The following is a 26715-nucleotide window of genomic DNA, read 5'->3' on the forward strand; positions in this document are numbered from 1 at the left end:
GCTTTATCAAGTTACGTTACAGTCTGTGTAGAGTTTTATCAAGTTACGTTACAGTCTGTGTAGAGCTTTATTAAGTTACGTTACAGTCTGTGTAGAGCTTTATCAAGTTACGTTACAGTCTGTGTAGAGCTTTATTAAGTTACGTTACAGTCTGTGTAGAGCTTTATCAAGTTACGTTACAGTCTGTGTAGAGCTTTATCAAGTTACGTTACAGTCTGTGTAGAGCTTTATCAAGTCATGGTGGTTGTTAAGTTACAAGTGTAACAAGGCTGTTACAGGAGAGAAGTATATGTAACAAGGTTGTAATTATGTTACAGGTGACGAGGTGAAGGAGACGGCTCCCAGTGTCACCTGCTGTCACCTGCTGTCACCTGCTGTCACCTGCTGTCACCTGCTGTCACCTGCTGTCACCTGGTGAGTATTCAATGTTCTATATATTTCACCTCTTTTCTCCTGCTCTATTTACGTGACAGTTTAAAGAATGCGGAGACAAGTAAGTAAGAAGGATAGAGGGAAAAATGAGGAATAGGGAGAGGAAGAGTGACAGAGAGACAGCGGATGACTTGTAAGTCCTGACAGTAGCTATCTACGTCTGTCTAGAATTTAAAAACTGTATAGGTGTGTATATCGAGGATGGAGCAGCAGAAGGCTCTCCCCCCTTCCTCCTGCCACTGCCGACATGTAAATAAGGAGAAAGGCAGCACATAAAAATCTTTGAAAGGGTCCTAAGAAGCAAGATCACCACGCATCTAGAAACCCATCAGTTACACAACCCAGGGCAACATGGGTTTAGAACAGGTCGCTCCTGTCTGTCTCAACTATTGGACCACTACGACAAGGTCCTAAATGCACTAGAAGACAAAAAGAATGCAGATGTAATATATACAGACTTTGCAAAAGCCTTCGACAAGTGTGACCATGGCGTAATAGCGCACAAAATGCGTGCTAAAGGAATAACAGGAAAAGTCGGTCGATGGATCTATAATTTCCTCACTAACAGAACACAGAGAGTAGTCGTCAACAGAGTAAAGTCCGAGGCAGCTACGGTGAAAAGCTCTGTTCCACAAGGCACAGTACTCGCTCCCATCTTGTTCCTCATCCTTATATCCGACATAGACAAGGATGTCAGCCACAGCACCGTGTCTTCCTTTGCAGATGACACCCGAATCTGCATGACAGTGTCTTCCATTGCAGACACTGCAAAGCTCCAGGCAGACATCAACCAAATCTTTCAGTGGGCTGCAGAAAACAATATGAAGTTCAACGATGAGAAATTTCAATTACTCAGATATGGTAAACATGAGGAAATTAAATCTTCATCAGAGTACAAAACAAATTCTGGCCACAAAATAGAGCGAAACACCAACGTCAAAGACCTGGGAGTGATCATGTCGGAGGATCTCACCTTCAAGGACCATAACACTGTATCAATCGCATCTGCTAGAAAAATGACAGGATGGATAATGAGAACCTTCAAAACTAGGGAGGCCAAGCCCATGATGACACTCTTCAGGTCACTTGTTCTATCTAGGCTGGAATATTGCTGCACACTAACAGCACCTTTCAAGGCAGGTGAAATTGCCGACCTAGAAAATGTACAGAGAACTTTCACGGCGCGCATAACGGAGATAAAACACCTCAATTATTGGGAGCGCTTGAGGTTCCTAAACCTGTATTCCCTGGAACGCAGGAGGGAGAGATACATGATTATATACACCTGGAAAATCCTAGAGGGACTAGTACCGAACTTGCACACGAAAATCACCCACTACGAAAGCAAAAGACTTGGCAGACGATGCACCATTCCCCCAATGAAAAGCAGGGGTGTCACTAGCACGTTAAGAGACCATACAATAAGTGTCAGGGGCCCGAGACTGTTCAACTGCCTCCCAGCACACATAAGGGGGATTACCAACAGACCCCTGGCAGTCTTCAAGCTGGCACTGGACAAGCACCTAAAGTCAGTTCCGGATCAGCCGGGCTGTGGCTCGTATGTTGGTTTGCGTGCAGCCAGCAGCAACAGCCTGGTTGATCAGGCTCTGATCCACCAGGAGGCCTGGTCACAGACCGGGCCGCGGGGGCGTTGACCCCCGGAACTCTCTCCAGGTAAACTCCAGGTAATAGACTGTCCCATATTTAAGAGAGGGAATTTACACGAGAGATGGAAGAGGATAGTAGACCTGGACTACAAGTGTCTATAATAGTATTATTACTATCTTAAATTACTGGAGTTGTTGTTCCACTGACACTCAGAGAGGTGTGTGTACCAGTGGTTTTGGTACTGTTGACTATCTGGTACTGTTATGTCTGTCACAACCCTCCAGTGTAGTCCCTCCAAGACTACATCCACTGCACTCATTCCTAGACTACATCAACTGTACTCCCTCCAAGACTACATATACTGTACTCCCTCCAAGACTACACATACTGTACTCCCTCCAAGACTACATCCACTGTACTCCCTCCAAGACTACACATACTGTACTCCCTCCAAGACTACATCCACTGTACCCCCTCAAAGACTACATCCGCTGTAGTCCCTCCCAGACTACATCCACTGTACTCCCTCCAAGACTACATCCACTGTACTCCCTCCAAGACTACACATACTGTACTCCCTCCAAGACTACATCCACTGTACTCCCTCCAAGACTACACATACTGTACTCCCTCCAAGACTACATCCACTGTACCCCCTCAAAGACTACATCCGCTGTAGTCCCTCCCAGACTACATCCACTGTACTCCCTCCAAGACTACATCCACTGTACTCCCTCCAAGACTACATCCACTGTAGAACCTACAAGACTACATCCACTGTAGAACCTACAAGACTACATCCACTGTACTCCCTCCAAGACTACATCCACTGTACTCCCTCCAAGACTACATCCACTGTACTCCCTCCAAGACTACATCCACTGTACTCCCTCCAAGACTACATCCACTGTAGTCCCTACAAGACTACATCCACTGTACTCCCTCCAAGACTACATCCACTGTACTCCCTCCAAGACTACATCCACTGTAGTCCCTACAAGACTACATCCACTGTACTCCCTCCAAGACTACATCCACTGTACTCCCTCCAAGACTACATCCACTGTAGAACCTACAAGACTACATCCACTGTAGAACCTACAAGACTACATCCACTGTAGAACCTACAAGACTACATCCACTGTACTCCCTCCAAGACTACATCCACTGTACTCCCTCCAAGACTACATCCACTGTACTCCCTCCAAGACTACATCCACTGTACTCCCTCCAAGACTACATCCACTGTACTCCCTCCAAGACTACATCCACTGTACTCCCTCCAAGACTACATCCACTGTACTCCCTCCAAGACTACATCCACTGTAGAACCTACAAGACTACATCCACTGTAGTTCATACAAGACTACATCCACTGTAGAACCTAATCCACTGACTACATCCACTGTACTCCCTCCCAGACTACATCCACTGTAGTCCCTACAAGACTACATCCACTGTACTCCCTCCAAGACTACATCCACTGTACTCCCTCCAAGACTACATCCACTGTACTCCCTCCAAGACTACATCCACTGTACTCCCTCCAAGACTACATCCACTGTACTCCCTCCAAGACTACATCCACTGTACTCCCTCCAAGACTACATCCACTGTACTCCCTCCAAGACTACATCCACTGTAGTCCCTACAAGACTACATCCACTGTACTCCCTCCAAGACTACATCCACTGTACTCCCTCCAAGACTACATCCACTGTAGAACCTACAAGACTACATCCACTGCAGAACCTACAAGACTACATCCACTGTAGAACCTACAAGACTACATCCACTGTACTCCCTCCAAGACTACATCCACTGTAGTCCCTACAAGACTACATCCACTGTAGTCCCTACAAGACTACATCCACTGTAGAACCTACAAGACTACATCCACTGTACTCCCTCCAAGACTACATCCACTGTACTCCCTCCAAGACTACATCCACTGTAGAACCTACAAGACTACATCCACTGTAGAACCTACAAGACTACATCCACTGTAGAACCTACAAGACTACATCCACTGTAGAACCTACAAGACTACATCCACTGTAGAACCTACAAGACTACATCCACTGTAGAACCTACAAGACTACATCCACTGTAGAACCTACAAGACTACATCCACTGTACTCCCTCCAAGACTACATCCACTGTACTCCCTCCCAGACTACATCCACTGTACTCCCTCCAAGACTACATCCACTGTACTCCCTCCAAGACTACATCCACTGTAGTCCCTACAAGACTACATCCACTGTACTCCCTCCAAGACTACATCCACTGTACTCCCTCCAAGACTACATCCACTGTACTCCCTCCAAGACTACATCCACTGTAGAACCTACAAGACTACATCCACTGTAGAACCTACAAGACTACATCCACTGTAGAACCTACAAGACTACATCCACTGTAGAACCTACAAGACTACATCCACTGTAGAACCTACAAGACTACATCCACTGTAGAACCTACAAGACTACATCCACTGTAGAACCTACAAGACTACATCCACTGTAGAACCTACAAGACTACATCCACTGTAGAACCTACAAGACTACATCCACTGTAGAACCTACAAGACTACATCCACTGTAGAACCTACAAGACTACATCCACTGTAGAACCTACAAGACTACATCCACTGTAGAACCTACAAGACTACATCCACTGTAGAACCTACAAGACTACATCCACTGTAGAACCTACAAGACTACATCCACTGTAGAACCTACAAGACTACATCCACTGTAGAACCTACAAGACTACATCCACTGTAGAACCTACAAGACTACATCCACTGTAGAACCTACAAGACTACATCCACTGTAGAACCTACAAGACTACATCCACTGTAGAACCTACAAGACTACATCCACTGTAGAACCTACAAGACTACATCCACTGTAGAACCTACAAGACTACATCCACTGTAGAACCTACCTACAAGACTACAAGACTACATCCACTGTAGAACCTACAAGACTACATCCACTGACTACATCCACTGTAGAACCTACAAAACTACATCCACTGTAGAACCTACAAGACTACATCCCTACAAGACTACATCCACTGTAGAACCTACAAGACTACATCCACTGTAGAACCTACAAGACTACATCCACTGTAGAACCTACAAGACTACATCCACTGTAGAACCTACAAGACTACATCCACTGTAGAACCTACAAGACTACATCCACTGTAGAACCTACAAGACTACATCCACTGTAGAACCTACAAGACTACATCCACTGTACTCTCTCCAAGACTACATCCACTGTACCTACAAGACTACATCCACTGTACTCCCTACAAGACTACATCCACCGTATAACCTACAAGACTACATCCACTGTAGAACCTACAAGACTACATCCACTGTAGAACCTACAAGACTACATCCACTGTAGAACCTACAAGACTACATCCACTGTAGAACCTACAAGACTACATCCACTGTAGAACCTACAAGACTACATCCACTGTAGAACCTACAAGACTACATCCACTGTAGAACCTACAAGACTACATCCACTGTACTCCCTCCAAGACTACATCCACTGTAGTCCCTACAAGACTACATCCACTGTAGAACCTACAAGACTACATCCACTGTAGAACCTACAAGACTACATCCACTGTAGAACCTACAAGACTACATCCACTGTAGAACCTACAAGACTACATCCACTGTAGAACCTACAAGACTACATCCACTGTAGAACCTACAAGACTACATCCACTGTAGAACCTACAAGACTACATCCACTGTAGAACCTACAAGACTACATCCACTGTAGAACCTACAAGACTACATCCACTGTAGAACCTACAAGACTACATCCACTGTAGAACCTACAAGACTACATCCACTGTAGAACCTACAAGACTACATCCACTGTAGAACCTACAAGACTACATCCACTGTACCTACAAGACTACATCCACCTACAAGACTACATCCACTGTAGAACCTACAAGACTACATCCACTGTAGAACCTACAAGACTACATCCACTGTAGAACCTACAAGACTACATCCACTGTAGAACCTACAAGACTACATCCACTGTAGAACCTACAAGACTACATCCACTGTAGAACCTACAAGACTACATCCACTGTAGAACCTACAAGACTACATCCACTGTAGAACCTACAAGACTACATCCACTGTAGAACCTACAAGACTACATCCACCGTAGACTGCATCCAACTCCCTACAAGACTACATCCACTGTAGAACCTACAAGACTACATCCACTGTAGAACCTACAAGACTACATCCACTGTAGAACCTACAAGACTACATCCACTGTACTCCCTACAAGACTACTACATCCATCCTGTAGAACCTACAAGACTACATCCACTGTAGAACCTACAAGACTACATCCACTGTAGAACCTACAAGACTACATCCACTGTAGAACCTACAAGACTACATCCACTGTAGAACCTACAAGACTACATCCCTACAAGACTACATCCACTGTAGAACCTACAAGACTACATCCACTCTAGAACCTACAAGACTACATCCACTGTAGAACCTACAAGACTACATCCACTGTAGAACCTACAAGACTACATCCACTGTAGAACCTACAAGACTACATCCACTGTAGAACCTACAAGACTACATCCACTGTAGAACCTACAAGACTACATCCACTGTAGAACCTACAAGACTACATCCACTGTAGAACCTACAAGACTACATCCACTGTAGAACCTACAAGACTACATCCACTGTAGAACCTACAAGACTACATCCACTGTAGAACCTACAAGACTACATCCACTGTAGAACCTACAAAACTACATCCACTGTAGAACCTACGAGACTACATCCACTGTAGAACCTACAAGACTACATCCACTGTAGAACCTACAAGACTACATCCACTGTAGAACCTACAAGACTACATCCACTGTAGAACCTACAAGACTACATCCACTGTAGAACCTACAAGACTACATCCACTGTAGAACCTACAAGACTACATCCACTGTAGAACCTACAAGACTACATCCACTGTAGAACCTACAAGACTACATCCACTGTAGAACCTACAAGACTACATCCACTGTAGAACCTACAAGACTACATCCACTGTAGAACCTACAAGACTACATCCACTGTAGAACCTACAAGACTACATCCACTGTAGAACCTACAAGACTACATCCACTGTAGAACCTACAAGACTACATCCACTGTAGAACCTACAAGACTACATCCACTGTAGAACCTACAAGACTACATCCACTGTAGAACCTACAAGACTACATCCACTGTAGAACCTACAAGACTACATCCACTGTAGAACCTACAAGACTACATCCACTGTAGAACCTACAAGACTACATCCACTGTAGAACCTACAAGACTACATCCACTGTAGAACCTACAAGACTACATCCACTGTAGAACCTACAAGACTACATCCACTGTAGAACCTACAAGACTTCATCCACTGTAGAACCTACAAGACTACATCCACTGTAGAACCTACAAGACTACATCCACTGTAGAACCTACAAGACTACATCCACTGTAGAACCTACAAGACAACATCCCCTGTAGAACCTACAAGACTTACATCCACTGTAGAACCTACAAGACTACATCCACTGTAGAACCTACAAGACTACATCCACTGTAGAACCTACAAGACTACATCCACTGTAGAACCTACAAGACTACATCCACTGTAGAACCTACAAGACTACATCCACTGTAGAACCTACAAGACTACATCCACTGTAGAACCTACAAGACTACATCCACTGTAGAACCTACAAGACTACATCCACTGTAGAACCTACAAGACTACATCCACTGTAGAACCTACAAGACTACATCCACTGTAGAACCTACAAGACTACATCCACTGTAGAACCTACAAGACTACATCCACTGTAGAACCTACAAGACTACATCCACTGTAGAACCTACAAGACTACATCCACTGTAGAACCTACAAGACTACATCCACTGTAGAACCTACAAGACTACATCCACTGTAGAACCTACAAGACTACATCCACCGTAGAACCTACAAGACTACATCCACTGTAGAACCTACAAGACTAATCCATTGTAGAACCTACAAAACTACATCCACTGTAGAACCTACAAGACTACATCCACTGTAGAACCTACAAGACTACATCCACTGTAGAACCTACAAGACTACATCCACTGTAGAACCTACAAGACTACATCCACTGTACTCCCTCCAAGACTGCATCCACTGTAGTCCCTACAAGACTACATCCACTGTAGAACCTACAAGACTACATCCACTGTAGAACCTACAAGACTACATCCACTGTAGAACCTACAAGACTACATCCATTGTAGAACCTACAAGACTACATCCACTGTAGAACCTACAAGGCTACATCCACTGTAGAACCTACAAGACTACATCCACTGTAGAACCTACAAGACTACATCACTGTAGAACCTACAAGACTACATCCACTGTAGAACCTACAAGACTACATCCACTGTAGAACCTACAAGACTACATCCACTGTAGAACCTACAAGACTACATCCACTGTAGAACCTACAAGACTACATCCACTGTAGAACCTACAAGACTACATCCACTGTAGAACCTACAAGACTACATCCACTGTAGAACCTACAAGACTACATCCACTGTAGAACCTACAAGACTACATCCACTGTAGAACCTACAAGACTACATCCACTGTAGAACCTACAAGACTACATCCACTGTAGAACCTACAAGACTACATCCACTGTAGAACCTACAAGACTACATCCACTGTAGAACCTACAAGACTACATCCACTGTAGAACCTACAAGACTACATCCACTGTAGAACCTACAAGACTACATCCACTGTAGAACCTACAAGACTACATCCACTGTAGAACCTACAAGACTACATCCAATGTAGAACCTACAAGACTACATCCAATGTAGAACCTACAAGTCTACATCCAATGTAGAACCTACAAGACTACATCCACTGGAGAACCTACAAGACTACATCCAATGTAGAACCTACAAGACTACATCCACTGTAGAACCTACAAGACTACATCCACTGTAGAACCTACAAGACTACATCCACTGTAGAACCTACAAGACTACATCCACTGTAGAACCTACAAGACTACATCCACTGTAGAACCTACAAGACTACATCCACTGTAGAACCTACAAGACTACATCCACTGTAGAACCTACAAGACTACATCCAATGTAGAACCTACAAGACTACATCCACTGTAGAACCTACAAGACTACATCCACTGTAGAACCTACAAGACTAATCCATTGTAGAACCTACAAAACTACATCCACTGTAGAACCTACATCCAATGTAGAACCTACAAGACTACATCCACTGTAGAACCTACAAGACTACATCCACTGTAGAACCTACAAGACTACATCCACTGTAGAACCTACAAGACTACATCCACTGTAGAACCTACAAGACTACATCCACTGTAGAACCTACAAGACTACATCCACTGTAGAACCTACAAGACTACATCCACTGTAGAACCTACAAGACTACATCCAATGTAGAACCTACAAGACTACATCCAATGTAGAACCTACAAGACTACATCCACTGTAGAACCTACAAGACTACATCCACTGTAGAACCTACAAGACTACATCCACTGTAGAACCTTCAAGACTACATCCACTGTAGAACCTACAAGACTACATCCACTGTAGAACCTACAAGACTACATCCACTGTAGAACCTACAAGACTACATCCACTGTAGAACCTACAAGACTACATCCACTGTAGAACCTACAAGACTACATCCACTGTAGAACCTACAAGACTACATCCACTGTAGAACCTACAAGACTACATCCACTGTAGAACCTACAAGACTACATCCACTGTAGAACCTACAAGACTACATCCACTGTAGAACCTACAAGACTACATCCACTGTAGAACCTACAAGACTACATCCACTGTAGAACCTACAAGACTACATCCACTGTAGAACCTACAAGACTACATCCACTGTAGAACCTACAAGACTACATCCACTGTAGAACCTACAAGACTACATCCACTGTAGAACCTACAAGACTACATCCACTGTAGAACCTACAAGACTACATCCACTGTAGAACCTACAAGACTACATCCACTGTAGAACCTACAAGACTACATCCACTGTAGAACCTACAAGACTACATCCACTGTAGAACCTACAAGACTACATCCACTGTAGAACCTACAAGACTACATCCACTGTAGAACCTACAAGACTACATCCACTGTAGAACCTACAAGACTACATCCACTGTACTCCCTCCAAGACTACATTCACTATAGAACCTACAAGACTACATCCACTGTAGAACCTACAAGACTACATCCACTGTAGAACCTACAAGACTACATCCACTGTAGAACCTACAAGACTACATCCACTGTAGAACCTACAAGACTACATCCACTGTAGAACCTACAAGACTACATCCACTGTACTCCCTCCAAGACTACATTCACTGTAGAACCTACAAGACTACATCCACTGTAGAACCTACAAGACTACATCCACTGTAGAACCTACAAGACTACATCCACTGTAGAACCTACAAGACTACATCCACTGTAGAACCTACAAGACTACATCCACTGTAGAACCTACAAGACTACATCCACTGTACTCCCTCCAAGCTTACATTCACTGTAGAACCTACAAGACTACATCCACTGTAGAACCTACAAGACTACATCCACTGTTGAACCTACAAGACTACATCCACTGTAGAACCTACAAGACTACATCCACTGTAGAACCTACAAGACTACATCCACTGTAGAACCTACAAGACTACATCCACTGTAGAACCTACAAGACTACATCCACTGTAGAACCTACAAGACTACATCCACTGTAGAACCTACAAGACTACATCCACTGTAGAACCTACAAGACTACATCCACTGTAGAACCTACAAGACTACATCCACTGTAGAACCTACAAGACTACATCCACTGTAGAACCTACAAGACTACATCCACTGTAGAACCTACAAGACTACATCCACTGTAGAACCTACAAGACTACATCCACTGTAGAACCTACAAGACTACATCCACTGTAGAACCTACAAGACTACATCCACTGTAGAACCTACAAGACTACATCCACTGTAGAACCTACAAAATTACAAAAAAGTGACTGAAAATACATATTTAAATGCTTACCCTATTAAGGTTTATATTATACCAGTGACTCTGGTAGCTGACAGTCAAGCAACTGTTATACGTTAGTCCTCAGGTATATACGTTAGTCCTCAGGTGTATACGTCAGTCCTCAGGTGTATACGTCAGTCCTCAGGTGTATACGTCAGTCCTCAGGTGTATACGTCAGTCCTCAGGTATATACTTCAGTTCTCATATACATATGTCAGTTTTCAGGTATATACGCAACTCTTGTATATACATCAGTCGTCACTCCTTCAGATATATGAATCAATCGTACCTGCCGAGGAATATATATATATATATATATATATATATATATATATATATATATATATATATATATATATATATATATATATATATATATATATATATATATATATATATATATATATATATATATATATATATATATATATATATATATATATATATATATATATATATATATATATATATATATATATATATATATATATTTCAACACTCTATCATTGTCTTACAAGGGACGTGCTGACACTAAAGTTAAAAAGCTGCAACATTAACACCTGTCCTTCTGAGTGCAGATACTGTATTTCCTACATCCAGGACTCAAGTCCGGCTAACCGGTTTCCCTGAATCCCTCCATAGATGTTACTTTGCTCACATTCTAACAGCACGTAAATTTATGAAAACCATTTGTCTCCACTCGCTCCTATCTAATATACTCAAGCATGCTTGCTGGAAGTCCAAGCCCCTCGCACACAAAACCTCCTTTACCCCCTCCCTCCAACCTTTCCTAGTCCGACCCCTACCCCGCCTTCCTTCCACTACAGATTTATACGCTCTCCAAGTCATCGTATATTGTTCTATCCTCTCTACATATCCGAACCACCTCAACAACCCCTCCTCAGCCCTCTGGATAATACTTTTAGTAATCTCACACCTCCTCCTAATTTCCAAACTACGAATTTTCTGCATTATATTCACACCACACATTGCCCTCAGACACGACATCTCCACTGCCTCCAGCCTTCTCCTTGTTGCAACATTCACAACTCATACTTAACACCCACACAAGAGCGTTGGTATAACCATACTCTCATACATTCCCCTCTTTGCTTCCATGGATAGCGTACCTTGTCACCAAAGACTCCTCAGTGCACTACTCACCTTTTTCCTCTCTTCAATTCTATGGCTTACCAAGTTTTTCATAGACCCATCTGTTGACAAGTCCACTCCTAGATATCTTAATACATTCACTTCCTTTAGATTCCCTCCCTCTAATCTGATATCCAGTCTTTTTTTACCAATTTTTTTTTTGTTATCCTCATCACCTTACTCTCTTATGCTTGCTTTTTACTTTCCTTCCTATACAAACTCTACCAAACTTATCCACCAACCTCTGCAACTTCTCTTCAGAATCTCTCAAAACCACAGTGTCATCAGCAAAGAGCAACTGTGACAACTCCCACTTTGTGCTAGATTCTTTATCTTTTAATTAATCCCACACCTCTTGCCAACACCCGAGCATTCATTACTCTTACAACCCCATCTATAAATATATTGAACAACCATGGTGACATCACATATTCCTGTCTAAGGCCTACTTTTACTGGGAAATAATCTCCCGCTCTCCTACATACTCTAACCTGAGCCTCATTATCCTCGTAAAAACTTTTAACTGCTTTCAGTAACCTACCAACTATTCCATACACTTGCAACATCTGTCAAAATGCTCCCCTATCCACCCTATCACTTGCCTCTTCCAAATCCTTAAATACAACTGAAATCCTGTTTACCCTTATCTAAACGCTGTTCAGTTATATATTTCACTGTAAACACTTGATCTACACATCCTTTACCCTTGTATATCTGCGATGCTGCTGTCCGTCTTACTCTTAATTCTTTCAATAATAACTCTACCTTACACTTTACTAAGTATACTCAACAGGCTTATTCCCTTATAATTTTTGCACTTTATTTTGTCCCCTTTACCTTTATACAAAGGAACTATGCATGCTCTCTGCCAATCCCTTGGAGCCTTCCCTTCTTTCATACATTTATTAAATAAAAGTACCAACCATTCCAAAACTATATCCCCACCTGCTTTAAACATTTCTGTCTTGAGCCCATCAGTCCCAGCTGCCTTACCTCACTTTCATTCTACCCACTGCCTCATGCACCTCTCCCCACGATTAAAACTGACTCTTCCTCACTCCTAAAAGATGTTATACTCCCTTGCTCAATGCACGAAATCACAGCTTTCCTACTTTCATTAACAAAGAGTTCCCTCAAATTTTCCCTCCATCTTTCCGATACCTCTAACTATCCATCTAATATCTCTCCTCTCCTATATTTAACTAGGTTTTTCTTAACTTATTAATCTCAGTCTAAAACTTTTTCTTATTCTCAGTAAAATTTGTTGACAGTATCTCACCCACTCTTTCATTTGCTTTTCTTTTACATTTCTTCACCACTCTCTTAACCTCTCTTTTTTCTCTTCATATACTCCTCCCTCGTATCACTTCTACTTTGTAAAATCCTCTCATATGCTAACTTTTGCTCTCATACTACTTTCTTTACCTCGTCATTCCACCAATCGCTCCTCTTCCCTCCCGCACCCACCCTCTTATATCCACAAACTTCTGGTACATTAATGGAGAGTGGGTTGGAAGGAAGGAATTGAGGGGGCTGGTGGGGATTAAAGGAGGGAGGGAGAGAGAGAAAGGGATTGAGAGACATGTAGACTGCATCATTGGATATTAACGTAAGAAAACTGTCTTTTGTGTCGTGAGTAAACTCCTGGAAAATTAGTAGTAAACTACTTTTAAACTGCTTGTAAACTGTATGGTGTTAGTGGCGGTTAGTTCTGTGTGAGTGTAGAGACTGAGCTTTGGATTATCAGGTGATTAATAAGATCACTACAGGTATTGATCTCCAGCAGCCTTGATCTTTGTCGTGTTGATACCAGGTACAGTACAAGGTACACGAGATGGATGACTCGGTGGCCCAGACTAAGAACTTTCATCCAGTTCCTAAGAGCTTTCATCCAGTCCCTGACTAAGAGCTTTCACCAGTCCTTGCTTAAGAGCTTTCATCCAGTCCCTAAGAGCTTTCATCCGGTCCATGACAATGAGCTTTCATCTAGTCCCTCATTAAGAGCTTTCATCCAGTCACTGGTTAAGAGCTTTCATCCAGTCCTTGATTAAGAGCTTTCACCCAGTCCCTGACTAAGAGCTTCCAGCCAGTCCCGGACTAAGAGCTTTCACCAGTCCTTGCTTAAGAGCTTTCATCCAGTCCCTAAGAGCTTTCATCCGGTCCATGACAATGAGATTTCATCTAGTCCCTGATTAAGAGCTTTCATCCAGTCACTGGTTAAGAGCTTTCATCCAGTCCTTGATTAAGAGCTTTCACCCAGTCCCTGACTAAGAGCTTCCAGCCAGTCCCGGACTAAGAACTTTCATCCAGTCTCTGACAAAGAGCTTCCATCCAGTCCCTGACAAAGAGCTTCCATCCAGTCTCTGACAAAGAGCTTCCATCCAGTCTCTGACAAAGAGCTTCCATCCAGTCTCTGACAAAGAGCTTCCATCCAGTCTCTGACAAAGAGCTTCCATCTAGTCCCTGACAAAGAGCTTCCATCCAGTCTCTGACAAAGAGCTTCCATCCAGTCTCTGACAAAGAGCTTCCATCCAGTCTCTGACAAAGAGCTTCCAGCCAGTCCCTGACTAAAAGAGCTCGTCATAGAGCGTTCAGGTTAGTGAGGGTGGTGTTGGTTAGAGCTCATTAGAGGCTCTTAGCCAGCTCTTGGATAATGAAAGGTTAAGAGGCGTCGTCAGCCTCGTTCAGCAGATAAATTGTGCCAAGATTGATCTGAGGAGTGCTGAGAACAGCAGCAGCAGAAGCACACTGTCAGCAGTCACTTGTGCTGACAGCGGTGCAAGGGAAGGCAGCATCAGGCTGGTGGCAGGAACGTGGAAGTTGAACGGCAGTTCAGCGTTAAGCTAGATTTATACAAGACCCCGTGCTGAGCCGTCTACAAGACCCCGTGCTGAGCCGTCTACAAGACCCCGTGCTGAGCCGTTTACAAGACTCCGTGCTGAACCGTTTAAAAGACCCCGTGCCGAGCCGTCTACAAGACCCCGTGCTGAGCCGTCTACAAGACCCCGTGCTGAGCCGTCTACAAGACCCCGTGCTGAGCTGTCTACAAGACCCCGTGCTGAGCCGTTTACAAGACCCCGTGCTGAGAAGCTTACAAGACCCCGTGCTGAGCCGTCAACAAGACCCCGTGCTGAGCCGTCTACAAGACCCCGTGCTGACCCGTTTACAAGACCCCGTGCTGAGCCGTTTACAAGACCCCGTGCTGAGCCGTCAACAAGACCCCGTGCTGAGCCGTCTACAAGACCCCGTGCTGAGCCGTTTACAAGACCCCGTGCTGAGCCGCTTGCAAGACCCGTGCTGAGCCGTCAACAAGACCCCGTGCTGAGCCGTCTACAAGACCCCGTGCTGAGCCGTTTACAAGACCCCGTGCTGAGCCGTCAACAAGACCCCGTGCTGAGCCGTCAACAAGACCCCGTGCTGAGCCGTTTACATGACCCCGTGCTGAGCCGTCTACAAGACCCCGTGCTGAGCCGTTTACAAGTCCCCGTGCTGAGCCGTTTAAAAGACCCCGTATTGGGCCGTTTGCAAGACCTCGTGCTGAACCGTTTAAAAAACCCCGTGCTGAGACGTTTACAAGAACCCGTGCTGAGCCGTCTACAAGACCCCGTGCTGAGCCGTTTAGAAGACCCCGTGCTGAGCCGTCTACAAGACCCCGTGCTGAGCCGTTTAAAAGACCCCCGTGCTGAGCCGTTTACAAGACCCCGTGCTGAGCCGTTTAAAAGACCCCGTGCCGAGCCGTCTACAAGACCCCGTGCTGAGCCGTCTACAAGACCCCGTGCTGAGCCGTCTACAAGACCCCGTGCTGAGCTGTCTACAAGACCCCGTGCTGAGCCGTTTACAAGACCCCGTGCTGAGCCGCTTACAAAACCCCGTGCAGAGCCGTCAACAAGACCCCGTGCTGAGCCGTCTACAAGACCTCGTGCTGAGCCGTTTACAAGACCCCGTGCTGAGCCGTCAACAAGACCCCGTGCTGAGCCGTCTACAAGACCCCGTGCTGAGCCGTTTACAAGACCCCGTGCTGAGCCGTTTACAAGACCCCGTGCTGACCCGTTTACAAGACCCCGTGCTGAGCCGTTTACAAGACCCCATGCTGAGCCGTCAACAAGACCCCGTGCTGAGCCGTCTACAAGACCTCGTGCTGAGCCGTTTACAAGACCCCGTGCTGAGCCGTTTACAAGACCCCGTACTGAGCCGTCAAGAAGACCCCGTGCTGAGACCCCGTGCTGAGCCGTTTACAAGACCCCGTGCTGAGCCGCTTGCAAGACCCCGTGCTGAGCCGGGAACAAGACCCCGTGCTGAGCCGTCTACAAGACCCCGTGCTGAGCCGTCAACAAGACCCCGTGCTGAGCCGTCTACAAGACCCCGTGCTGAGCCGTTTACAAGACCCCGTGCTGAGCCGTCAACAAGACCCCGTGCTGAGCCGTCTACAAGACCCCGTGCTGAGCCGTCAACAAGACCCCGTGCTGAGCCGTCAACAAGACCCCGTGCTGAGCCGTCTAAAAGACCTCGTGCTGAGCCGTTTACAAGACCCCGTGCTGAGCCGTTTACAAGACCCCGTGCTGAGCCGTCAACAAGACCCCGTGCTGAGCCGTCTACAAGACCCCGTGCTGAGCCGTTTACAAGACCCCGTGCTGAGCCGCTTGCAAGACCCCGTGCTGAGCCGTCAACAAGACCCCGTGCTGAGCCGTCTACAAGACCCCGTGCTGAGCCGTCTACAAGACCCCGTGCTGTGCCGTCTACAAGACCCCGTGCTGATACAAGACCCCGTGCTGAGCCGTCTACAAGACCCCGTGCTGTGCCGTCTACAAGACCCCGTGCTGAGCCGTCTACAAGATCCCGTGCTGAGCCGTTTACAAGACCCCGTGCTGAGCCGTCTACAAGACCCCGTGCTGAGCCGTCTACAAGACCCCGTGCTGAGCCGTCTACAAGACCCCGTGCTGAGCCGTCTACATGACCCCGTGCTGCGTCAAGAAGACCCCGTGCTGAGACGTCTACAAGACCCCGTGCTGACCCTACAAGACCCCTTGCTGTCTACAAGACCCCGTTTTGAGCCGTTACAAGACCCCGTGCTGTCTACAAGACCCCGTGCTGAGCCGTCAACAAGACCCCGTGCTGAGCCGTCTACAAGACCTCGTGCTGAGCCGTTTACAAGACCCCGTGCTGAGCCGTTTACAAGACCCCGTACTGAGCCGTCAAGAAGACCCTGTGCTGAGCCGTCTACAAGACCCCGTGCTGAGCCGTTTACAAGACCCCGTGCTGAGCCGCTTGCAAGACCCCGTGCTGAGCCGTTTACAAGACCCCGTGCTGAGCCGTTTACAAGACCCCGTGCTGAGCCGTCAACAAGACCCAGTGCTGAGCCGTCTACAAGACCCCGTGCTGAGCCGTTTACAAGACCCCGTGCTGAGCCGTCAACAAGACCCCGTGCTGAGCCGTCTACAAGACCCCGTGTTGAGCCGTCTACAAGACCCCGTGCTGAGCCGTCTACAATACCCCGTGCTGAGCCGTCTACAAGACCCCGTGCTGAGCCGTCAACAAGACCCCGTGCTGAGCCGTCAACGAGACCCCGTGCTGAGCCGTCTACAAGACCCCGTGCTGAGCCGTCTACAAGACCCCGTGCTGAGCCGTCTACAAAACCCCGTGCTGAGCCGTCAACAAGACCCCGTGCTGAGCCGTCTACAAGACCCCGTGCTGAGCCGTCTACAAGACCCCGTGCTGAGCCGTCAAGAAGACCCCGTGCTGAGACGTCTACAAGACCCCGTGCTGAGCCGTCTACAAGACCCCTTGCTGAGCAGTCTACAAGACCCCGTTTTGAGCCGTCTACAAGACCCCGTGCTGAGCCGTCTACAAGACCCCGTGCTGAGCCGTCTACAAGACCCCGTGCTGAGCCGTCTACAAGACCCCGTGCTGAGCCGTCTACAAGACCCCGTGCTGAGCCGTCAACAAGACCCCGTGCTGAGCCGTCAACAAGACCCCGTGCTGAGCCGTCTACAAGACCTCATGCTGAGCCGTCTACAAGACCCCGTGCTGAGCCGTCTACAAGACCCCGTGCTGAGCCGTCTACAAGACCCCGTGCTGAGCCGTCAACAAGACCCCGTGCTGAGCCGTCAACAAGACCCCGTGCTGAGCCGTCAACAAGACCCCGTGCTGAGCCGTCTACAAGACCCCGTGCTGAGCCGTCTACAAGACCCCGTGCTGAGCCGTCTACAAGACCCCGTGCTGAGCCGTCTACAAGACCCCGTGCTGAGCCGTCTACAAGACCCCGTGCTGAGCCGTCAACAAGACCCCATGCTGAGCCGTCAACAAGACACCGTGCTGAGCCGTCTACAAGACCCCGTGCTGAGCCGTCAACAAGACCCCGTGCTGAGCCGTCTACAAAACCCCGTGCTGAGCCGTCAACAAGACCCCGTGCTGAGCCGTCAACAAGACCACGTGCTGAGCCGTCAACAAGACCCCGTGCTGAGCCGTCTACAAGACCCCGTGCTGAGCCGTCTACAAGACCCCTTGCTGAGCAGTCTACAAGACCCCGTGCTGAGCCGTCTACAAGACCCCGTGCTGAGCCGTCTACAAAACCCCGTGCTGAGCCGTCAACAAGACCCCGTGCTGAGCCGTCTACAAGACCCCGTGCTGAGCCGTCTACAAGACCCCGTGCTGAGCCGTCAACAAGACCCCGTGCTGAGCCGTCTACAAGACCCCGTGCTGAGCCGTCTACAAGACCCCGTGCTTAGAATACGGAACTAGATCATCCTACAAGCATCAGATCATAAAACGGCACAAGATCATCGTACAGGGCACCATATCCTACAGGACTAGAGGTCATCCTACAGGGCACCAGATCATCCTACAGAGCACCACATCATCATACAGGGCACCACATCCTACAGGGCACTACATTATCCTCCAGGGCACTACATCTTCCTACAGGGCACTAGGCACCACAACATCCTACAGTGCACAACATCATCCTACAGGACACCAGATTATCCTGCAGAGCACCACATTCTAAAGGGCACCACATCATTATACAGGGTACAACATCATTCTACAGGGCACCACATCATCCTACAGGGCACCAGATCATCCTACAGGGCACCACATTATCCTACAGAGCACCACATCATCCTACAGGTCTTGAAGTTGTCTCAGTTTGTGTCTGGGACCGGCCAAGGAGTACCAGTGATCTTGAAGTTGTCTCAGCTTGGGTCTGGGACCGGTCAGGGAGTTCCAGTGATCCTGAAGTTGTCTCAGCTTGGGTCTGGAACCCGTCAAGGAGCACCAGTGGTCTTGAAACTGTCTCATCTTGGGTCTGAGACCCGTCAAGGAGCGCCAGTGGTCTTGAAGTTGTCTCAGCTTGTGTCTGGGACCGGTCAAGGAGCACCAGTGATCTTGAAGCTGTCTCATCTTGGGTCTGGGACCCGTCAAGGAGCACCAGTGGTCTTGAAGTTGTCTCAGCTTGGGTCTGGGACCCGTCAAGGAGCACCAGAGGTCTTGAAGTTGTCTCAGCTTGGGTCTTGGACCCGTCAAGAAGCACCAGTGGTCTTGAAGTTGTCTCAGCTTGGGTCTGGGACCCGTCAAGGAGCACCAGTGGTCTTGAAACTGTCTCATCTTGGGTCTGAGACCCGTCAAGGAGCGCCAGTGGTCTTGAAGTTGTCTCAGCTTGTGTCTGGGACCGGTCAAGGAGCACCAGTGATCTTGAAGTTGTCTCACCTTGGGTCTGGAACCCGTCAAGGAGCACCAGTGGTCTTGAAGCTGTCTCATCTTGGGTCTGGGACCCGTCAAGGAGCACCAGTGGTCTTGAAGTTGTCTCAGCTTGGGTCTGGGACCCGTCAAGGAGCACCAGTGGTCTTGAAGTTGTCTCAACTTGGGTCTTGGACCCGTCAAGGAGCACCAGTGGTCTTGAAGTTGTCTCACCTTGGGTCTGGGACCCGTCAAGGAGCACCAGTGGTCTTGAAGTTGTCTCAGCTTGGGTCTGGGACCCGTCAAGTAGCACCAGTGGTTATGAAGTTGTCTCAGCTTGGGTCTGGAACCCGTCAAGGAGCACCAGTGGTCTTGAAGTTGTCTCAGCTTAAGTCTGGGACCCGTCAAGGAGCACCAGTGGTCTTGAAGTTGTCTCAGCTTGGGTCTGGAATCCATCAAGGAGCACCAGTGGTCTTGAAGTTGTCTCAGCTTGGGTCTGGGACCCGTCAAGAGCACCAGTGGTCCTGAAGTTGTCTCAGCTTGGGTCTGGAATCCATCAAGGAGCACCAGTGGTCTTGAAGTTGTCTCAGCTTGGGTCTGGGACCCGTCAAGGAGCACCAGAGGTCTTGAAGTTGTCTCAGCTTGGGTCTGGGACCCGTCAAGGAGCACCAGTGGTCTTGAAGTTGTCTCAGCTTGGGTCTGGGACCCGTCAAGGAGCACCAGAGGTCTTGAAGTTGTCTCAGCTTGGGTCTGGGACCCGTCAAGAGCACCAGTGGTCCTGAAGTTGTCTCAGCTTGGGTCTGGAATCCATCAAGGAGCACCAGTGGTCTTGAAGTTGTCTCAGCTTGGGTCTGGAATCCATCAAGGAGCACCAGTGGTCTTGAAGTTGTCTCAGCTTGGGTCTGGAATCCATCAAGGAGCACCAGTGATCTTGAAGTTGTCTCAGCTTGGGTCTGAGACCCGTCAAGGAGCACCAGTGGTCTTGAAGTTGTCTCAGCTTGGGTCTGGGACCCGTCAAGGAGCACCAGTGGTCTTGAGACAATGGTTAATGATGTAATTCCTCCAGAGGGCAACAGTTAATAAGCACCTCTCACTCTTTGTTGTGGCTAGGTGGGGTGGCTAGGTGGGGTGGCTAGATAGCTAAGTGGGTGGGTGGCTAGGTGGGTTGGTGGCTAGATGGGTAGCTGGCTAGGTGGGTTGGGAGGTTGGTGATCCGTAAGTGATCTACACGGGTTTAGCCTTCAAAAGATCCGAGAACCTCACTGATCCAGAGGATCCATCAGTAACCTTTTAATTGACTGCTTATCACAGAGCACCAAAGATTATTATTATTATTAATATTATTATTATTATTATTATTATTATTATTATTATTATTATTATTATTATTATTATTATTATTATTATTATTATTATTATTATTATTATTATTCAGGGGATGAACCCTTTTATATTATTCAGCATCTAGGAAATAGGAAGTAATCATATTTGATCCGAGGACAGGGAGGGGAACCATTCTTGACGTGTGTGTGTGTGTGTGTGTGTGTGTGTGAACTCACCTAATTGTGGTTTCAGGGGTCGATTCATAGCTCCTGGCCTCGGTGTACATGTGTACTCACCTATTTGTGGTTGCCGGGGTCGATTCAAAGCTCCTGGCCCCACCTCTTCGCTGGTCGCCACTAGGTCCACTCTCTCCCAGCTCCATGAGCTTTATCGTATCTCTTCTTGAAGCTATGTATGACAAGCTCATGATGACACTCTTCAGGTCACTTGTTCTATCTAGGCTGGAATATTGCTGCACACTAACAGCACCTTTCAAGGCAGGTGAAATTGCTGACCTAGAAAATGTACAGAGAACCTTCACGGCGCGCATAACGGAGATAAAACACCTCAATTACTGGGAGCGCTTGAGGTTCCTAAACCTGTATTCCCTGTAACGTAGGCGGGAGAGATACATGATTATATACACCTGGAAAATTCTAGAGGGACTAGTACCGAACTTGCACACGAAAATCACTCACTACGAAAGCAAAAGACTTGGCAGACGATGCACCATCCCCCCAATGAAAAGCAGGGGTGTCACTAGCACGTTAAGAGACCATACAATAAGTGTCAGGGGCCCGAGACTGTTCAACTGCCTCCCAGCATACATAAAGCGGATTACCAACAGACCTCTGGCAGTCTTCAAGCAGGCACCTGACCAGCCGGGCTGTGGCTCGTACGTTTGTTTGCGTGCAGCCAGCAGTAACAGCCTGGTTGATCAGGCTCTGATCCACCAGGAGGCCTGGTCACAGGCCGGGCCGCGGGGGCGTTGACCCCCGGAACTCTCTCCAGGTAAACTCCAGATAAACTACATCACTCTTCAGATTGTTCCACTTCTTGACAACTCTATGGCTAAAGAAATACTTAATAACATCCTTGTGACTTATCTAAGTTTTGAGCCTCAAGTTTTGACCCTTTGTTGCTGCGTCACATCTCTGGAACATCCTGTCCTGATCCATCTTACCAATTCCTCTCAGTATTTCATATGTCTTTATCACGTCGTCCCTATCCTTCCTATCCTCCTGTGTCGTCAGGTCGATTTCTCTTAACCTCTCCTCGTAGGGCATTCCCCTTAGCTCCGGGACTAGTCATGATGCAAACCATTGCACTTTCTCTAATTTCTTGACATGCTTGATCAGGCGTGGGTTCCAAACTGGTGCTGCGTACCCCAATATGGGCTGACGTACACGGTGTGCTTAGTCTTGAACGGTTCCTTACTGAGGTGTCTGAATGCTATTCATAGGTTTTCCAGGCGACCATATGATGGAGCAGTTATTTGGTTGATGTGCGCCTCAGGAGATGTGTTCGGTATTATACTTACCCCAAGATCCTTTTCGTTGAGTGAGGTTTGCCGTCTTTGTCCCCCCCCCTAACCTGTACTCTCTCTGCGGTCTTCTTTGCCTTCCCTAGTCTTCATGACCTTGCATTGGGTAGCGTTAAACTCCAGGAGTCACTTGTTGGACCAGGACTGCAGTCTGTCCAGATCCCTTTGTAGTCCCACCTGGCATTACCTTCACATCGTCTTTAAACAGGGACACTTTTTAATCTATCCCTTCCGTCATGTCGTTCAGATATACCAGAAGTAGCACCGGTCCTAGGACTCGCCCTTGTGGAATCCCGCTCGTCACAGGTCCCCACTCTAACACCTTGTCCCGTACCATCACTCGTTGTTTCCTTCCTGTTAGGGATTCTCTGATCCATTGCAATGCTTTTCCTGTTATTTCTGCCTGCTCCTCTTGCTTTTGCACTAATCTCTTGTGCGGAACTGTCACAAATCTTCTTGCAGTTCCCCACTCTCTCCTGTCTTATTTCTGTCATCTTGTAAAACTCCAATGGCTTTGTGACGCAGGATTTTACCTCTCTGAAACTGTGCTGGTTGTCGGGTATTACCTCATTCCCTTCTAGGTGCTCCACCAGTCTTTTCCTGATAAGCTTCTCCATGACTTTGCATACTATGTATGTCAGTGACACTGTTTAATGCCACCTGCCTGTCTCCTTTCTTAAAGACTGGGGCTACATTTGTCATCTTCCACACCTCAGGTAGTTGCTCTGTTTCGATAGATATGTTGAAGATTTTTGTTAGTAGCACACATAGTGTCTCTGCTCCCTCTCTCAGGACACACAGCCTTTGGGGTATCTAACTTCACCTTCTCTTCTGTTGTATGTAGTGCGCCCAGCACTTGTTGGTGAATCTTTCCATCCCGGTTTGCTGGAGTTCTATTTCCACTTAAAACACTTCCCTGAATCTCGTGTTGAGCTCTTCATATACTTCTTTATCATTTCCTGTGATCTTCCCGCCTTCCTTCCTCAGTTTGATTACCTGATCCTTGACTGATGTGGCTTTACAACTGTTTTGAGTCAGATTTGGCTTTTGATGTTATATCATTCTCGTATTGCTGCTGGGCCTCCCTGCTTTTCCATGCAAATTCATTTCTAGCTTTTCAGCTAATCTCATTATTTTCCTGGATCATTTGTCTTCTTTATTTGGTCCATTCTCTAATGGTTTGGCTTCTCTACACCTTTTGGTGAACCAAGAGCTCGTTTTGATCTCACTGTTTCCGTTGCCCTTGGGTACGAACCTATCCTCTGCCTCCTTCTATTTTGTGGTCATTTATTCCATTATTTCATTTACTGTTTCTCCCACCAGTTGTCTTTCCCATTGTACCTCATGCAGGAAATTCCTCATGGCTGTTTGGTCCTGTCTTTTGTAGTCTGGCTTCTCCTGTCCTACTTGTGCTGCTTCATTCTCCACTTTTAACTCTACTGTGTATTCGAAGCTCAGGACCATGTAATCACTGGCTCCGAGGGACCTTTCATATGTGATGTTATCAGTGTCTGTGCGGGATAAATCCTCTCCCCTCTCTCTGGTAGTGTCCCTGACATGTTGATGCACGAGGTTTTCCAGTACCACCTCCATCATCTTACTTTCCATGTTTCTGGTCCCCGATGTGACTCCAGGTTTTCCCAGTCAATCTTGTGACTGGAATCACCCACAACTAGTAACTTCGCTCTACCCATATGTGCCCTTCTGGCCACCTCAGCTCGTGTGTCCACCACTGCTCTGTTCCTCTCATATTCTTGTCTTGGCCTCCGGTTATTCTGTGGTGGGCTGTACATCACTGCAGTCACCACCTTGGGACCCCCAGTCTGAAGTGTTCTTAGTATGTAGTCCCTTGGTGTCATTCTGTCCATTCCTTGCATTTTCTCAAATCTTCTCTGGTTTTTGATAAGCAGCGCAACTCCTCCTTCTCCTCTGCTCCCTCTGTCTTTCCTCATTATCTGATACGAGGATGGAAAGATCACATCTGTTATCCCCATAAACTTTGTTTCCATGAATGTTATAGTGTCTGGAGATGCCTCCATGATTCTTTCATGCCACTCTTCAGGATCCTGTTATTCTGTCTGCACTGGTGTGCCGTATCTTCAACTTCAACTGTGGTTTGGCAGGTTTGTGGGGACTTCAGGAGTGGAAGACCTGGTAGGATGCTATAAGGAGGGGATGCCTGTTGTGAAGGTGGAGCTTGTGGTGGGGGCTGTTGTGAAGGTGGAGTTTGTGGTGGGGGCTGTTGTGAAGGTGGAGTTTGTGGTGGGGGCTGTTGTGAAGGTGGAGTTTGTGGTGGGGGCTGTTGGTATGGAGAGTGGGTTGCTTTGGTTGTTTGGTTGTGGTGGGGTTGTCGGAGCTAAGGGTCTTGTGCTGGTGGCTCTGAGGAAGGTTGTGTTTGCTCTTCCTCCTGAGTCTGGGTTTCCCTGCCCATCTCCATCCTTGACTCTCTTTCCTGCCCCTTGCATCTCTGTATCCTCTCAGTTTCTATCTTATGTTCTGTCGCCGTCGAGGCACACCTACGGGTAATTTGATGAGCCCTTTAGCCGTGCTTTTTTCTGCAGGATCCAGTTTCACACTGTTTCCAACCTGAATATCAATTTGACTGGATGGTTTCTTTTCCTTGAGAACCCCCTATTCTCTAAAAATTTGTCAGCTGGGTCATGTTTTCCTCCCCTCTCTCTTTCAAGATATTTTCAATACCTTTTCCTCTTCCTCTGTCGTCTTGGTAAGTTGCCCCTTCAGCCTCCCACGGCCCATTAACAAAGATTGACCTCTTTCTCTCATCGTTCCATTGCATATCCTTTCGTATCTCATGATCCAATTTAAGTATCTCCATTGCTGCTTTCCTTAACATTTCCTGGAACTCTCGATGGTTTGATAACACATCTGCAGGGGACCCGTGTCCTTCCCTTCCTTCAGTCCCCTCTCTGTCTCCTTCCTTCCTTCAGTCCCCACTCTGACTCCTTCCTTCCTTCAGTTCTATCTCTGTCTACTTCCTTCCTTCAGTCCCCTCTCTGTCTCCTTCCTTCCTTCAGTCCCCTCTCTGTCTCCTTCCTTCCTTCAGTCCTCTCTCTGTCTCCTTCCTTCTTTCAGTCCTCTCTGTCTCCTTCCTTCCTTTAGTCCCCTCTCTGTCTCCTTCCTTCTTTCATTCCCCTCTCTGTCTCCTTCCTTCCTTCAGTCATCTCTCTGTCTCCTTCCTTCCTTCAGTCCCCTCTCTGTCTCCTTCCTTCCTTCAGTCCCCTCTCTGTCTCCTTCCTTCCTTTAGTCCTCTCTCTGTCTCCTTCCTTCCTTCCTTCAGTCCACTTTCTGTCTCCTTCCTTCCTTCAGCCCTCTCTCTTTCTCCTTCCTTCCTTCAGTCCCCTCTCTGTCTCCTTCCTTCCTTCAGTCCCCTCAGTGTCTCCTTCCTTCCTTCAGTCCTCTCTCTGTCTCCTTCCTTCCTTCCTTCAGTCCCCTCTCTGTCTCCTTCCTTCCTTCAGTCCCCTCTCTGTCACCTTCCTTCCTTCAGTCCTCTCTCTCTCTCCATACTTCCTTCCTTCAGTCCCCTCTCTGTCTCCTTCTTTCCTTCAGTCCCCTCTCTGTCTCCTTCATTCCTTCAGTACCCTCTCTGTCTTCTTCCTTCCTTCAGTCCCCTCTCTGTCTCCTTCCTTCCTTCAGTCATCTCTCTGTCTCCTTCCTTCCTTCAGTCTCCTCTCTGTCTCCTTCCTTCCTTCAGTCCTTTCTGTGTCTCATTCCTTC

General features: G+C 47.1%; 1 protein-coding gene across 1 annotated transcript in view; it reads left to right on the plus strand.

Annotated features, from left to right (window-relative positions):
• LOC138854038 (uncharacterized) overlaps positions 1–26715 on the plus strand; it is a 744329-nt gene that overhangs the window by 282184 nt on the left and 435430 nt on the right. The window contains exon 2 of the mRNA XM_070094644.1: positions 318–414. The gene's annotated coding sequence lies outside the window, so the exon portion shown is untranslated. The remainder of the gene's footprint in view (positions 1–317; positions 415–26715) is intronic.

The sequence above is a fragment of the Cherax quadricarinatus genome, chromosome 4 (genome assembly GCF_038502225.1).
Source record: "Cherax quadricarinatus isolate ZL_2023a chromosome 4, ASM3850222v1, whole genome shotgun sequence".
In the NCBI taxonomy this organism is placed as follows: Eukaryota; Metazoa; Arthropoda; class Malacostraca; order Decapoda; family Parastacidae; genus Cherax; species Cherax quadricarinatus.